Source organism: Eutrigla gurnardus, assembly GCF_963514095.1.
Source record: "Eutrigla gurnardus genome assembly, chromosome: 3".
NCBI classification, from domain to species: Eukaryota; Metazoa; Chordata; class Actinopteri; order Perciformes; family Triglidae; genus Eutrigla; species Eutrigla gurnardus.
In genome coordinates this window covers 13,663,899-13,682,285 of record NC_139917.1, presented here as the reverse complement: position 1 = coordinate 13,682,285, position 18,387 = coordinate 13,663,899, and the positions used below count along the sequence as shown (strand labels likewise).

At 41.1% G+C, this 18,387-nt stretch overlaps 1 long non-coding RNA gene across 1 annotated transcript in view; it reads left to right on the top strand.

Moving 5' to 3' along the window:
- The first annotated feature begins 975 nt into the window (after window positions 1–975).
- The window catches only part of LOC311010619, an 87,857-nt gene continuing 70,445 nt past the window's right edge, over window positions 976–18,387 (top strand). The window contains exon 1 of the long non-coding RNA XR_014596811.1: window positions 976–987. This is a non-coding gene — a long non-coding RNA (uncharacterized lncRNA). The remainder of the gene's footprint in view (window positions 988–18,387) is intronic.

The following is an 18,387-nucleotide window of genomic DNA, read 5'->3' as shown; positions in this document are numbered from 1 at the left end:
ACTTAAAAAAAAACGACTGAAAATGATCAAGATACTTGCAACACAAGATATTTGCGGAACAATTGTAATCCTGGAAACGTATGCTCTAGAAACAAGATTCACAGACTTAAATGTATGGCTACAATGAATTGTTCACACAGCTCGAAACAGCAAGTTATCTTCTTCCAGTTGTCTAGCATGTGCAGCAGCCAGGCCGGGGTTAGGCACAGTGCCTTTTCCCCTTAATCCAGATAATGATCCAAAAGGTTTTCGTTGCATGCTAGATTTATACAAATCATAGAATGCTACAAACTTCCCCACTTTGAAACTTCTGTTCCCACCAGTGTCACCACAGATTAAACCACCTTGGTTTACGCCGTACACCGGAAATTATACCTGCTTGAAACGAAACAAAGGTACTGTGTCAGTAGGGATATTGACAACCTGCAAAACCATCATTGATGTAATTAAGGGCGAGAGCAATGTCACTGATGGCATAGTGAGTGATCAAACCATGGCCAGAGCTGATGTATGGTGGTTCTGTGGAGGTAAGATACTCAGAGCAAAATTATGATTGGAAGGGAACTTGTACTATGGTACAATTATTAATGCAGACATATATTTTACCATATGACACGACATTAGAAAAAGTGACGACACATAATTCACGTATTAAGAGAAATGCACCAGCAGGATCATTTGATAACAGAGTCTATATAGATGCAATTGGTGTTCCTCGAGGTGTTCCTGATGAGTTTAAAGCCATAAATCAGGTTGCTGCAGGATGTGAATCACTCCTGGCTTGGTAGGTAACCGTTAATAAAATGTGGATTGGATAAATTACGTCTATTATAACCAACAAAGATTTTTGAATTACACTAAGGAAGCAATTGGGGGCATACATCAACAGTTAGATAAGACTGGTTTAATGGCATGGCAGAATAGGATGGCGTTAGACATGTTGTTGGCTGAAAAAGTATAAAGAGTATGTAAAATGTTTGGAGATATGTGTTGTACGTTTATTCCTAACAATACAGCACCTGATGACAGCATCATTAAGGCGGTGAATGGATTAACCTCTCTATCTGTATGGAGCTAGAACAGTCTCATAATTCACAAATGCACACAGAAATTCACAAATGCACACAGAAATTCACAAATGCACAAAAAAGATTTACAAATGTATTTGGGGATTTGTATATACATGTGACTCAAAACACAAATACATTTTCAATGCACACACATATGTTTCATTTCATATGTAAGTAAAACATATTCACATATAAAAAGCAATATTCATAAACATATTTCCAATGCACACACAAATCTAAAAAAAAATCACAAATACATGAATGTTAAAGTATTTGCAATCTTCATCAAATATGCATTTGGGGCTTGTTACATTCATATATGAACTGTTGGACCTGTATTTACAAAGTGCTTTTAATTTGTAAACCTCCCTGCATTTGTGTGTGAAACTTTTGAGACTCCCCTGACGTGACTCTGATCCACAAATGCGTTTTTTCTAAGAGGAGGTTGTCTGTAGCCAATCAGATGTCTCCCTCCTTTACAGCCAATCACGTGAGTGTCTCCCCCAAAAGTCTAAAACACAACTCCGCCCGCACCGGTTCATCTTCCCCAGAATGAGGGAATAAATTACTTCCATAAAATGCTTCTTTATAAAAGAAAAATAGATATTTATATAACTGTACACCTAATCTATACAGCATAAAGACAGGGAGCACAGGAAGAAGGGAAATTATCTCCAGAAATAAGGTCGATTCTGGCTCTAGCACCCATATCCCTCCAACGCAACGCACTCACGTGATTGGCTGTAAAGGAGGGAGACATCTGATTGGCTACAGACAACCTCCTCTTAGAAAAAACGCATTTGTGGATCGGAGTCACGTCAGGGGAGTCTCAAAAGTTTCACACACAAATGCAGGGAGGTTTACAAATTAAAAGCACTTTGTAAATACAGGTCCAACAGTTCATATATGAATGTAACAAGCCCCAAATGCGTATTTGATGAAGATTGCAAATACTTTAACATTCATGTATTTGTGATTTTTTTTTTGATTTGTGTGTGCATTGGAAATATGTTTATGAATCTTGTTTTTTATGTGAATATTTTTTACTTACATATGAAATGAAACATATGTGTGTGCATTGAAAATGTATTTGTGTTTTGAGTCACATGTATATACAAATCCCCAAATACATTTGTAAATCTTTTTTGTGCATTTGTGAATTTCTGTGTGCATTTGTGAATTTCTGTGTGCATTTGTGAATTATGAGACTGTTCTAGCTCCATATATCTGCAGTGTCTGAAAATTCTGGTTTTGATGATCCTCTGACAGGATGGCTCCAGGACATTTTTGGAAAATGGGCCGGTTCTATAAAAGCTGTGATGTTATCTGTAACCGTAATGATTGCCATTCTAATCGTTTGTGGATGTTGTTGTATCCCCTGTTTGAGAGGACTGTTACATAGACTCATAGACACTGCTGTGACCAAAACAACTATGCTGTATGAAAGGATCCCCATCACCGATGATCACCAAGGGGACTATGAGAATGCAGCACAAGAAAATGTTACTTCTGATCTGACAGATGATGATTTATATGGTAACCTCTTTGATGAAGATAAGGACACCACGGACTAACAGATAATTGCTGTTATATGTTTATTCTACTGATTATGATGAGGCTACAGAAAATCTAATTGAAGTTGTAGATTTCTGAATTGACCAACTAGAGCCACTTAGGAGAAAAATATTCACAGCATTTGTACATATTGCAGGTGACCCCATTTCTTTTGTTCTTTTTACGTGCAAGGGATAGTTTAACTAGGTAGGGATAGGTCCGTAGCCAGGGCCGATAGGTTGACTAGCTTGGCGAGGACATTTATGTTTTGTTTTTGGGGGCAACAATGTAATCAAAATGCTTTTGAATTTATGCTTATTTTTATATAATTTCTGTGCCTTGTCAAATGGAGTACCTGCGGGTGGTAGCCGGGGCAGTGGGACCGTGAGAGAGTTTCCCTTTCTAGAAGGATAATGGATAATAAAGAATGTTTTGAACTGCCCGGTAGGGTTTTCGCTCTCACACTTCACAAAATGTATGTTATGATTATGCTTAGAATCAGCATAAACAGGAGGGATATGTGATGGAAATGTTGTACCTCTTGATGAGAAATATCTGAACTGAAGACCAACATGAGAAGGTTTAGTGTAAATAGACTTTAGACTTTAGACCTTTATTTATCCCACAACGGGGAAATTTACTTGTTACAGCAGCAGGTGGAGCAGACATACAATAAATACACCAGCAGGTAGACAGACAGACATCCAATATACAGGGGACATAAAACAAGTAGACTTAAAATACTAAAAGTACAAGAAGGGATTTCACTAAGAGACAGAAAAATATAAATGTGTAGAAAAATAAAATAAAATAGGATAAAAGGTATTTACAAGGTAATTATTGCACACAGTAATTACACAGTAATTACACAGAATGGAGGAGGTAGAAGTGGTAGTAGTGCAAGATATGGTTATGTTAAGGTGCTTATGGTGCTACATTAAGAGATTGTGGTGTTGTACAGTCTGACTGCAGATGGAATGAACGACCTGCGGTAGTGTTCTGTTTTGCACCGTGGATGGAGCAGTCTGTTACTGAAGGAGCTGCTTAGGGCCCCCACAGTCTCATGTAGGGGGTGAGAGGGGTTGTCCATAATAGATGTCAACTTGGCTAACATCCTCCTCTCACCCACCTCCTCAATGGAGTCCAGAGGACAGTCCAAGACTGAGCCGGCCCTCTTGACCAGCTTATTGAGTCTCTTCCTGTCCCTCTCTGAGCTTCCACAGCCCCAGCAGACCACAGCGTAGAAGATCGCTGATGCTACCACAGAGTCATAGAAAGTTTTTAGCAGTGACCTGCACACACCAAAGGACCTCAGTCTCCTCAACAGATGGAGACGACTTTGGCCCTTCTTGAACAGGACATCTGTGTTGTGTGCCCAGTCCATTTTATTGTTTATGTGAACACCCAGGTATTTGTACTCCTCCACGATCTCAATGTCCAAACCCTGGATGTTCACCGGTGCAGATTGAGGAGGCTTCCTCCTGAAGTCGATCACCACCTCCCTTGTCTTACTGGCATTGATGCGCAGGTGGTTCAGTTCACACCAGGCGACAAAGTTGGTGATGACCTTCCTGTACTCCAGGTCGTTCCCCTCTGCCACACGTGCAACGATGGCTGTATCGTCGGAGAACTTCTGGAGGTGACAGCTGTCCGTGTTGTAGCTGAAGTCAGATGTGTAGAGTGTGAAGAGGAAAGGGGAGAGCACTGTACCCTGTGGAGCTCCTGTGCTGCAGATTACCACATCAGACACACAGTCGCGGAGCCTCACATACTGCGGTCTGTTTGTGAGGTAATCGGTGGTCCATGCAGCCAGGTGGCAGTCGACTCCGGCTCCTTCCAGCTTCCCCCTCAGCAGTGAAGGTTGGATTGTGTTGAAAGCACTGGAGAAGTCAAAAAACATGACTCTCACAGTGCTCCCGGTGCTCTCCAAGTGTGAGAGTGACCTGTGCTGCAGGTAGGTGACAGCGTCATCCACACCAATGCCAGGTCGATAGGCAAACTGCAGGGGGTCCATCTCACTGTTCACAAGCTGTCGAAGGTGGGTGAGGACGATCCTCTCCATGGTCTTCATGAGGTGCGAGGTCAAAGCCACTGGCCTGAAGTGGTTGGGCTCCCTGGGGTGTGCATTCTTGGGGACAGGAACCACGCAGGATGTTTTCCACAGGAGAGGAACTCTTTCCAGACTGAGGCTCAGGTTGAATATGTGCAGGAGAACTCCACAGAGCTGATCTGCTCTATAAGTGAGTTAACAACTGCTCTATAAGTGAGTTAACAGAGCTGATCTGCACAGTCCTTCAGCAGTCTGACCTGTGGCCTGTGGCTATTTGTGTGTGTTTTGCGACCCATGTGTGGTTTACGACCTAGGTGTGGTTTGCGACCCATGCAAGGTCTAGATAAACATCTGAGTTTACTACTTCTATCTCTGTGAACTGAGAGTGAGAACACACCCACAAAAGATGGATAAATACTACTGTAGCACCCTACCCTATGAACTAAGGAATCACTACTTTACTTTAATATTAGGGCGGGCTCTGGGTTCTTAAGTTTTGGTGTGTGGTGCCGTATTAACCTGTGCTAATAAAATGGAACAAATGACAAAGCTATGTTTTCCCTTTTCCGAGATAAGGTAAGTGTATACATTATTTGGTGCCTCCACTTAGTAGAACTACAAATTAAATAGAATGTAAATCCTACTAAGAATAAACATAAATTCCTCCGAATGTAATTTGTCTCTTTTATATTAAAAAAGAATAAACACACAGCACATTACTTCACATGTAGTACATGGTGACAATCTTTCTTACACAACAAAAAGAAACTCTCAATATCAGTGTCACTTAATATTTTCTGAATGCTACACACTTTTCAAAATCCTACATAAACACTTGTGTGCACACAACCCCAATATAGAAAATAACAAAAGTTGCAGGCCTGAATCGTGGCTTGTGAGTGGTGAGGTCTCAAACCGGGTGACCACTTCACTTAAACAAGCAAAAATAAAAGGCAATGAGTCAATTCCGGTGTATTGGTAACTGTTTGTACTCACAGTCTGTCCTCAGTCAGTTTGTATGCTGCTTGTTGGAAATGAGGATGAAGGGATGAATGGTGTGAATGAATAAGGAGGGAGAGAGGAAAAGAAACCCCGGGGACTCCTGACCGGTCGCACGCACTGCCGCCGCTAGCCGCCGCTCGCCGCGTCGGGTAAAAGCACAAAAAAGGTCCAAGATGTGTGTCCTGGTCCGGATCTCTGGCGAGCATACACACATGGCTCCAATCACTCATATTCATAGGCTCTGTGCAATTCCATGAGCTCATTCCGAGTTCACATAGCATACTGTAGTAACACACACTTAACACATAGAGTAACGTTAGGCTACTACATTCAAAGGTGCGTAAAATCACTACTAGCATGTTAGCACAAGCTAATCGCTAATCGCGGTTAGCATTCATAATCACAAACAGTAATAAAACATTCCGTATTTATCACAAACATACAGAAACAACATTTACCTTCGGTACGCCTAAGTATGCTCCTGTTCCGCTGATAAACTCTGCATTTACCACTTGAAATGAAGACAATACTCAGCACAATAGCAAACGCTACATTGCATGCGTCGCTTCCAACACGTGTGTATCCCGTCTCTCAGAGCAGCGGTACGAGCAGCGGTATGAGCAGATGAGAAACACGGAAGAGAAAGTCAATAAGAAGTCACGAAAACAGCAGTTGTTAACTCACTTATAAACACAGAATAACCCGTGAGAGTGTACCTACCTGAAGCAGAGAGGTGGTCGAGGACCTGTGGGTTATTGTTTTCGGCAGAGACTTGGTGAGTCGCTCGAGCTAACTAGCGCTAGCACATGCTAACCGGGGTAGCCACATCGTGATTCAGTCTGTGAGAGGGCAGAAAGCTTGTTTACTCATGAACGTGACCTGCCGCTACTGTTTACTGTGTGTTTTAAGTTGAGAGTTAAAGAGTTAAAGCTGCATATTTTGCTCTGATAATCTGATTAAAATATGAGGTGTGCTATTTATTTTCATGTGTGTGTGTGTGTATTCACTCTGAGATGCACTGTTTAGGGTGTGTGTCTGTTAAATACTGCTAAACATGTCCATTTATCACAGAGGCAGAAACTCTGAAGCACTGAATTGATATTGTGATGTGTGTTAAAGGTGCATTTAGCTAATTTTCAGTTCATAATTCAATGAAAATGTGTGAAATGGTTAAAAAGGATTCAAATGAACAATATTTCATGTGGAAAACTGAGTTGAAATGATCATAATTCATGGTAAAGAAGCTAAAATTATCATAATTCATGGTTAAATAGCTAAAATAATTCATGTTGATTTAAAATGATTAAGAATGTGTGAAAATACTCACCTTGAGATAAAAAAAAGAACTGTACAGTTAAAAAGATACTTCATTTAATCACTATTGTGTTCCAGTAGTGTGTTGAGATTTATAGTATGTATTGAATATGCCCATAAGAGAAGTTTGGTGATTCTGTGTTAAGTGATAGCCCTGTCTCTATACAGGCTAGGTTTTTTGAGACCCTTGAGAAACCTTTTGATGTGGATCTGGATTCTCCTGATTCAGGGAGATGGTGAGCCAGTGAAATGTTCCTTGCCCAAAGGAGCAGAGAACCAGCACCTGAGCCCGAGAAGGACATCCAGCCCTTCTTCACCTTAACTGAGTGTGTCTGTGGTAGGACCACCACACACACACCTGACTCTTTGAACTTTCCCCTGACTTGACTTACACACAATTGACTGAAGCGCGCTGACCAACAACAAGAACATTCAAGAACATTAAAGGAACGTTACGGTTCCTATTGGACACTTTTATTTGGTTTTATGTTAAAGAGAGACTGTGAAACATTGAGCAATCAGATGTCATTGCATTGAATTTTATTTTTATTTTATTTTATTTTCATACAGTTCAATACAGTCAACTTACTTTAAATATACGCCGTGGCTCCATTTATTTATTGTGTCTGTCACTTCCTCTTTAAACCCTCCTCTACGAACCTAGTCTCTGGTCCAAACTCTATAGTAACTAGTGGGTTACACGCTCATATATATTTCACCCTGGTCGTGCGGTCCCGAGACACTCTGCCGAAGTGCACATCATCGAGCTCAGCTGATCACACGGCATTTGTGCATCTGCTCAGCCCGCAGTCACACGGGGTCTTCACGCACTGTGCAGCGACGTGCAAGGAGACAAAGTCCACTCCGGTCCATCGGACGGCGGAACCGCGCGAGACGGACACGTCCAGAGTTTCCTCCGAGGACCGAAGCGCCGAGCTGACCGACGACCGAGAGAAGTGGAACAGCAGCGAACCCAAAGCATGAAGAAGACTCCCAATTCAGGTACAGAGATTTCCAAAAAGTATGCTGGAATACGCTTCACTCATTTAGTCAGATAGCACATGATCTAAACTCTGCAGTAACAAAATGAATTTCCCCAAATATGTGACCTACTTTTGGTACAGGTGTAACTATAATTCAGGAAATGTATTGTTTCTAAAATAAGCACTGCTGGATGTTGACTGTAAGCTGTTTTTCTGTTTATCTTCTCGTTTTTCTTTATATATACACTATCACTTTCCAACTTGCCAAACTGTGACGCTTAGTCTTCGCCCCCTCTGTTGTTTTGGGCCAGTTTGTTTTTCGGCTGAGTGTGCAGCACCCAGAGGAGCACCTCGGGGTCCCCTGGGTATTAAAGTCTGATGTGCATCATCATCATCATCATCATCATCTGTCCTTCTCAGCCTGACCTTCTGTGTGGATGTGCTGGCCCCTTCGGGCTGCGCTCTCCACATGGACTCTGTGTGTTTGGCTTTAACAAACGTTTCGGACATTTGCTTGCTCATGATGTCAGTGCACATGCTTTCGCCTGCTTGTGTGTGCTTTTGCATTGTAAACACGTGACTATATATATATATATATAATGTGTGCTTGTGTGTGTTCTTCAACACATCTCTGGCTTTGCTCAGGCACCATCTGTGCGTATCCCCTCTCCTCATTTAGGAACACAGGATGGACTCTGGGAAGAGAGAGCAAGTGCTGGAGATGAAGCAGACAGAAATGTGGCCCAGGCTGATGCTTCAGGCTTGGGTTGAACATAGGACACATTTTACTGAGTTTGAAAGAAAAAAAAAGGTGTCGCATTCATTCAAAAGACTAAAACCAGACCATGAAAAAAAGCTAATATCCGTATCTGACCATCATCGCTGTCCAAGTCATATCTAAAGAACAAATTCTTTGTTCAAGTTATTTGTGAGTTTTGAGGGGGTCTTTGAAATAGGATATTTTAACATTTTTTTTCTAAGCTCTGTTTATAGTATTTATGCATGTTAAAGTGCATGTTAAAATCTGAATTTTCTCCTGGTGCTATGACATGGTCCACATTCAAACTTATGTGAGAAACAAACAAACCAACGGCTTATTAAAGTAGTAATTATGTGCAAAGCAACACAGCAGGTTGGAGATGTCAGTGCTTGACCTTTCAGGGAATAGAAATATGGCAAAGGTCATAGAGGTGAGAGACTGGCCTGTTTAAGAAATCTTATCACCGTCAACTGTCAGTTTCTATCTCTGGAGATCCTCAATGCTGCACCTGCACTGACGGCACCGTTCTACAAACACCCTCAAACTGTTTGCTGTTGTCTTTCTCCAGCGGGAGATTAGCCCTGTAGGTGGTCAGCCTGCTCAGGAGGCTGCCAGCGGGCAACAGTCCTCGTCACTCATCGTGTGTGATGATACTGATGCTGACTCAAATCGCTGACCGGGTATCGGAGACAATGGGTAGTTATATTTAATTCTCTGTTTATATTACGTACTAGAATTTTAATTCCTGTTTAAGTGTTGACCAATTTGTTGCTGCATTAAAAAGGTTTACACTTAAATACAATTCTTCTAAACTTAGATTTTTTTTTTTTTTTACCAAGTTGCTGGTATATAATTTATTTTAACAATAACAATTTATTACATTTATGTCTATGCATTTTTTTAGTGCTGTCAGACTAGTTTGTAGCCACAGCTGTCCTGGGGCAGACTGAGGGAAGCGTGGCTGCCATTTCGCGCCAAACGGCCCCTCCGACCACCTTCAAACATTCATATGCATTCATACACAATATACATACATAGTCCTTGCATGTTAATTTTACGTCACTGTTCCACAGTTCCCTGTTTGTCCTTTACCTATAGCACTTTGATGATAGCACTGTTGTTCTTAAGGTATGTTTGCTGAACAGCTACTACTTTACTCAGATGAGGATCTAACACTTGTTCTATTTTTAGCTCTTACTTTATCGGCAATGATATGTTGTGGTTCCTTTGTTTCTTTCTTTTGACAAATGTACTTATTGTAAGTCGCTTTGGACAAAAGCGTCTGCTAAATGACCTAAATGTAAATGTTGTCCAAACACTCTTTCAAGCAAGCTCTGTCTACACTGTTGTGTAGCCTTTTTGCAAAAGTATGAAAACATTAAATTACAGTACAGTCCACAGTTACTAAAGTTGTTTTCTTTTCATTTGACAAGTGCCTCTTCAAGATAAATCCAGACAAGGGATCAAAAGTGGGGTGGAACACCACCAAAAACAACCTGCAGTCAGTCCAAAGGTTTTCACACTGATCACCAAAATATCAGACTACGAGTGGAGGGAATAAGAAGTGCTCACAAGTAATGGATGCCTTGGATAGAAATAATACTGTGAATTGGTAACTCAACTTTTTTTTTTTCTTTTCCAATTCAGTTGATTTTTTTTTTGTTTTGATTTAGAGCCAGTCATTTTAATGTAATTGATTTTTGAATATTGCTGTAATATTGGTTACCTGTTACAGTTGAATAAAAATACTGAGAATGGGAAATTGTAGCTGTTCTTGTTTCAATGTTAATTTACCATCTATATGGGTAATTTCATTGTTTTAAAACCTAAAATGTTTGTAATTAAACGTTAAAAACAACATAAAATAACTAAATATACATTTGATGTGATCTAAAATTAACATCATTTCATGTTACAAACCTAAAATGTTTGTAATTAAACGTTAAAAACAACATAAAATAACTAAATATACATTTGATGTGATCTAAAATTAACATTAAATTGTTGCAATTTTAAACCCAATATCTAGTTTTTCAACAGTTTTATGACATGTTTTGAAAGATGAATCACATTATTTTGAGTGTCATATACCGTTATATATATATGGTTAATTGGAGACTCTAAATTGCCCATAGGTGTGAATGTGAGCGTGAATGGTTGTCTGTCTCTACATGTCGGCCCTGCGATAGACTGGCGTCCTGTCCAGGGTGTACCCTGCCTTTGCCCAATGACAGCTGGGATTGGCTCCAGCCCCCCCGTGACCCTAAATACAGGATAAGCGGTAGAAAATGGATGGATGGATATACTGTTATATTACATCAAATATAAATGATTATACAACCTCTTTCCATAAAATAATGTCATTAAAACCAACTAATAACCACACATTTGCTGGACAATAAAAGTTTTTTTTGCAATTTATTTATTTATATTTTTAAACAGTGAAGTTAACAACTGATCAGTTAAACTGAAGCCTGCCACCGTCCTTTCTAGCTGCCAAGGAGCGTCCCGGCCTCAAGTTGGGTGCTTGAGGCCGGGACTTGCTGGTTGACCCGCGGCTGGACCGGCGTCCTGCAGGAAACAAATGCAAACACTGAAGGGCAGCAGAGTGACGGAACCGGCAACTTTTTCTGATGTATGGTCTTAGTTTTTTGAATAATGTTCTAATAATAGAACAATAATGAATTAATTCTAGTTTAAATTAGGCAAATCTTCCAAGGAATTTCCTCTGGACATCAAAGACTGCTTATAAAGTCACAAATAATAACTTTGTCAGAACTTTGGCTCTATTTTCCTCAAACTTAGTGCCGAGTTTTCCCAGGGAAACGCCTAAACAATGCTCTAATTACAGTTTCTCTACAATTGCTAAGCCACAATTTCTGAAACTAGTTTGTCAAAATTCTACGAACCAAAAACATTTACACAAAACGTCACTCACAGTGACACTGACAGTGTGACTTACTGTTGGCGAGAATCTCCTCCAGCTGTCTCTGGATCTGGGCCACCTCGTCGGAGGTAAAGCGCCAGCGCTCCTCTGCTGCTTGCGGCGGTGGCTGCGGCGGTCGGGAGCTCTTCTTCACCTTCAGCTTTTTGGGAGAGGTCATGCATGAGGTTGGGATGGAGCCCGTCGTCAGCCCTTCTGGGAACATCTGAGCGATGACCTTGAGACCTGGCAGAGGACAGCAGAGTGGGACGATCGCTCTTCTCATACATGCAACCACACGCACAGATGTGAGCTCCACTCAGCTGCTACTTTACCTCCAGACAGCAGAAACAGATTCTCGAATCCCCGTTCACACATGATGTTGGCGGCCTGGATGGCTACAGTCTCATCCACGTCGTACACGATGACCATCTTCCCAGCTGCGTTTTTCTACGGATGGTGGGTTAAGTTCAGACAAGACGATGGTCAGTTGACTGCTTTTCAAAAGGGCTGGTCAGGTGTGTCGTTTGCATTGAAGGATACATATTTCAGCATGTCTTTGGTGAAGGGGTGCATTCTTTGAGAGAGCTTGACAACGGGCCAACTGTGTGCTGTAGGGGAGAGAGAGAGAGAGAGAGAGAGAGAGAGAGAGAGAGAGGATTAAAACAAGAAATCCTTTTTCATAAGAGGCTTGGTGATGCTGACACCTACCACCAATAATGTGGCAGCAGTCGTATTGGTCGCGGTCCCGTGCGTCCAGCAGCAGGAAGGGGCAGTCGGAGTAGGGCCTTTCGCCGAGCTGGGGGCTGGACACCAACGTGGTCTCCATCTCCTGATGCTTCCTGTTGAGGTTCAGCTCTCCCACTCCGGTAATAACACTGTAAGTGTAACAAGTTTGAAGCTGTAAATGTGTCAGAGATGCAGTAATGTGTTGTTGGACGATTCGACGAGGGACTTTCATCTGGTTATGATTTTAGTAGTGTTTCAGAGCACCAGATTCCCTTGAGAAAACCTCTCTTTTTACTGCTACAGGGTCTGACAGTCTGCCCCACGCTGCCCTGGTCCTTGATCTCCCATGCCTCCCTTCCCACCAGTGGAACCAGAGTCTGAGATCAAGGAGTTTCTGGTGAACTATTTCGTCTTGTGGGGAATTGAGGTATTAATTGGAGGCGGTTTTATAACCAGTTAAAGGTTTCATGTCGTAACAATAAACTTTTTCTACACTTTAAATTGAGGATTCCTTAAGTTCCTTGTTTGTACGGGTTTTGAATTCATAGACATTTTGGTTCCAGCACTCTTAATAATGTTAAGTAAGCAATAAGACAAAATTAGTAATCCAATTTAAGAAAATAACTGATGAGATGAGGTACTTTATTGTTATACGATGCAAGTGTGGGTTGCCAAACAAATGCAGTGGCAATTTAGCTACCAAAAAGGAAAAAATATTTATTGAAATGATTTTGGTGAATGTGACGGGTTTCCTTAAAGTCGTTTACCATGACAAGGTTAAATATAAGCAAGCGTATTCTAACTTCATTTTTAAGAGGACGCAGGTGAAAACATACTGAGTGAGGTTATTGTGCTGTGTACCAGAGGGGGGACACGTTGAGTGTAGATACAGGTGTGGTGGGCGTCGTTTACAGGTGTGCTTGTTTTTCGGGGTTGTGATCGCTAGATGTGTGTGTGTCAGTGTGTGGATGTGTGGAATACAGTAAAGGAGCAGATGGCAGGATCCCCGTTATGAGTCACAGCCCCCTACTACCTGGGAACGCTGCCGCTGCACATACTCAGAGGTGCAAACACACACAAACAGTATTTGCCTTCAGACACAACACCAGGTAAGGTAGGAGCGATATGGCGTGTTGTGTGCAGTATGATGTATTCAGTAATGTTTCCCAGGGTGCATAGCTGCACGGTACCTGAGCAGGGTTGACCTCTCAGCACGGCAGACGTCTTCGGCTCTTGCATCCTGGCGATCTGACAGAGGCGAGGGGGAAATTAACCCACATCCACTGACAGCGACAGACAGTTTGAATCCAATTTTAAAATGTTAAGGGCCCATCTGGACATAAATAAAGTTTCCCAATGTTGGCTGAATGAGTAATTGTGTTAGTTACCTCCTGGGTCGTGTGATTCGCTGTCAATCTCATTTTCATTCAGATCGGCTGCAGAGGCGACCTGAAGTATCTGAGAGGAAAAACAGGTTTAGGAATCTGAGACGTTTGCACCGGGAACACAAAGAGGAAACGCAAAGAGAATATTATCCTGCTGTCTGTAAATGAACGTAACTAACCGAGCTAAAAGAATTCAAAGCCGTCCACTCAAAACCATTCTAGCAAGTAGTCCATCAACTATTAAACACTGTAAGGGGATCAGGGTTTCTCTTCCCGCCATCTCCAATACAGACATAACTGGACAATGGATTTTCCCAGGAATACGACACATGTATTGTGCAAGCCTTCACAGTATTGCAAGAAAATAAACATTGATGCTCACCATTTGTGCAAAGGTCGTCAACTTTAACCGTTTGAATATTTCATCGTTTCGGTAATTGAAATCTGAAAAAAAGGGGGTTTGAGTAGGAAGGAGCCTGAAAGTCCTGATGATACTCAAAAAGTCAGACACCTGATGGGATCGCTGGGTTTGATTATTACTTAAAACAACTGTGTAGTTACTTTAGCCGTCCCAGGGAGCCGTACTGAACACAGCTCACCTGGCTCTCCCAAGTCCTCCTCCTCACCCCCCTAGTGCTTCACTTAACACCAGCACTGCCGTTTTTGGGCAGACTGGAAAGTGTTTCTAAGGACTGTTAGGACTGTTAGGAAGACAATACTTATATCTATACAATTTGGGACTTGGAAATTACAGTTAAGTCATGTAAAAAAATAATAATTCTGGATTCAAGTTTTCTTTTTTTACTGAATTTAAAATATAAAACAAATGTGATGTTAGAGTGCATCAAATAAAGTGCATAGAGTAGAAATATTAACATTTTAAAATGACTTGCCAATGCTGATCCCTCTTCAAATGAGTCCTGTTGTTTTCACCCTTATATATATTACAGTGTTTCAAATAAAAATTGGGTCACAGAAATAAATGAGGAACTTACTTCTTTGGATGTAATCCTGTCTTTCCATATACTTAGTATAGCTACATCCTGTATTATAAATAAAGAATATAAGCAATAAGCATTTATACCTGTCATAGCAAATGACGCCAGTTTGTTACATTGTAGTACATGTACCTGTGTCCAGCTTGGTTTTGACATGTTGATATTTGGGATTCCTTGGCACCCTTTTATCCATGAACTAGAAGGAACAGACAACGAGGTTGTGTGTTAGCTGCAGGCCCGGTTCCAGAACAGAATGCCTTGGGGTGCATCTGAGATTACAGAGGGTGCACCAGTACTATACTAAAACCAGCTACCCAGCTTCAGTTCAGACTTCGCTTTTATACACACAGGCCTCTCTACCATAGACAAGCACTTCTGCGTAGTTCTACTGACATGTTGGGACAACAAACATTTACTGTGCTTCACTGCCGTGCGCGCCATAGATATACTAAGGGTGCGCGCATTTTGCACACGACACACGACGCGGCCGGCCACCGGCCGCCGAAGGCTATCACAGCAGCGCTGATATAGAGCGACAACATTGCGACCTCGAGCGTGATATTACTTTATACAACAGTTATATTTCGTAAAATGTACTGTTAATAATAATAATAATAATAATTGACAATAGATTGTGATTTGTTTGTTTATTTAATCATATAAACGGATGAAATTGCTTCCGCCAACAAAAATAGATCCCCACTGAGCGGACTGTTGCCAAGCAACATATAAACAAAACACCATACATAAATGCGGAGTGATTTTGACAGTTTGGTGAACAGTCAGAGTGATGTTGGAAGCTCATATCTCAACGGTATTTAATGGAAATTGTCACAAGTTTAACTACAATTTGTTTTGTGAGCAAGTATTTTATTATTGTTATCATATTTCTAAAAATGAAAATCTTTTTTTTTTTTTTTAATTGAGGGTGCAAACTATTTTTTGGGGGGTGCAATGCATGCTTATGCACCCCCGTAGAACCGGGCCTGGTTAGCTGTGTGACCGGAAACAAACACTGGCTGTCAAATGTCTGACGGTAGTTCAGTTAGCTTGCAATCATGGGAGTTTCCCGAAAGAGCTAATTTAGCTAACGACATTTTTGTAACGGGTGCATTGCGTTGATATGGCAACATGATAACTTAGCATAGATCATAGCTAACTAGCTAGCTCGCTAGGAAAGCTATATAGCTTCGCTGTAGCTACGTTTTATTATCTACAGTTAGCGTACTTAAAACAAGAAATACTACAGTTAGCGGTTACATAGAAGAAGAAATGCTGTCAATCGTACCTCTTTAGCTCCAAGGCTCTGATACGCCATCCTTTCCAACTGTCAATGTCCAAGTGTACGATCAGTGAAACAGCGGTTTGTCGCTGTTTCACTGGCCAATCAGAGACGCGGATACTCCGCCGCCTACAAATTCTTTGAGCATGCGCACTGGTTGCCCAGCGCAGCATTCAGGCCGTGCTGCATCCATGTCACAGGGGAATAATATCCCTTGTTATAAATTAAAAAAACTACTGTTTTTTGGCATAGGGGTCACACATTCTATCCGCGATGCCTCTCAATTATCAAACGCTTTCTTAATTAACTTAATTTCCTCATATTTTTTTTAATTATTTGATATAAACCAATTCATATTAGGCTGCGGGTCCATATTCAGAGCCTTCACTAATTTGATGTGCCGCAAAATTCAGTTAATTCAGTTAACCCTATAACGCCAAACGTATCATATGTGATACATGAGTTTTTGAGCCCTCCACATGAGCAGTGTGGCAATTTCTTCCCTGAAAAACCCGATGTATACAATTATATACATGCAGTACACGGATAATCCACCAGGGGGCAGTAATCTGCTCACTAGAGGGCTTTCCAGCCATGTTACAAGACTGCCATTAACCAGGAAGTGGACACATGTGAATTTTGCAGAAGAACTTTGCCAATCTTGAAAAGGTTAAGGTAAGAAAAAAATTATAATTTTTTGTGAAACATCAATAGGAACAGTTACTGGGTTGATGCAATGTGAAATTACTTAATATTTCATAATCTATGGTTTAGTAAAACCATGTTAAAAATGACATATCAAATTTTATACAGCGGGTGTATAAGGTCATGTAACTCTAAATAAGTCAATTGTCATTTTATTGTATTTCATGCATTATAAATAATATCAAGCAACATACAGTCTTTTTATTTTTCAAGTAAACAAATTAAATGTTTAAATTACATTATTTGGTACATTCAGAGCAAAGAATTAGATATGCAACTTGCTGACTAGTTGGGTGTTGCAATGGTATGATTGATAGCAACTTCGTTTTGCTTACTGATTTTCACTAAAACCTGACAAATTCAAAGAAAAAATATACAATAATCTGTTTTTTTGTGTGCATGTGTGTTTAAGATGGCAAAACAAATCAGTGTTGAAGATGCTCTGAAGATGATTATGGATGGGAATTCAAGTGACATGGAGCAGCTCGAGGAAGATGATGAGGATGAGGAGGAGGATGAGGAATGGACTCCTACTGCAAGGATTGGGGAAAACCCAGATAGTAGTGATGATGAGGAAGAGGAAAACCCAGATGGTAATGATGATGATGAAGGCCCAGAAGTCCCAGGAGAGGACACAACACTAAAGCAGTTGGCAAGGGGCAAAGTGAAAAAGAAGGAGTATTGGTGGAGAAGAAAACAGTTTGAACCTCCATCTGTTGAGTTTGTGGAATGTGTTGAGGAAGACTCTGAAGAGAGGCTTGACTGGACACCATATATGTATTTCAAAGATTTTGTGACTGAGGAAATGCTACAGGAAATTGCAGAAGAAACAAACTTGTACAGTGTGCAGAAAAATGGAAAGTCAGTGAACACAAATGCCCAAGAAATTTAGCAAATTCTGGGTATGTACATGCACATGGGGTTAGTACAGATGCCCAACGTACGAGCTTACTGGGAGATGGAGACAAGGTACCCCCCAGTGTGTGATGTGATGTCACGGGGTCGGTTCCTGAATTTGCTGACGCTGATTCACTTTCAGGACAACCTCAATGTGTCTGAGGATGCAAAAAAGGATAAAGTGTGGAAACTCAGGCCATGGTTAGAGAAACTACGCCAACGATTTCTTTGCATACCTCCTGAGGAATGTCACGCTGTTGATGAAATCATGGTGCCTTTCAAAGGAAAATCACATCTACGATGCTACATGCCAGGAAAACCTCACAAGTGGGGGTTCAAGATGTGGGGACGTGCCGGCCAAAGTGGCTATCTCTATGACTTTGACGTGTGCCAAGGGAGAGAAAATCCAGACAAAGAGAAATCTGATGTTGGTGCTACAGGAGATGTTGTCCTGAAAATGACCTCAACCCTTCCAGCAGGAAAAAATCACAAAGTTTTTGCTGACAACTTCTTTACATCAGTTCCATTGGTGGAGCATTTGAAACAAAGAGGAATCTACTACATAGGGACAGTCCGAATGAACAGGTTGAAGAACTGCAAAATGATGGATGAGAAAGAACTGAAGATAAAGGGAAGGGGGTCTCTGGACTCCAGAGTAAATCAGGAAGAAAACATCATCGTGAGATGGTATGACAACAAAGCTGTGAACCTGCTCTCTTCTTTTGTTGGTGTTGA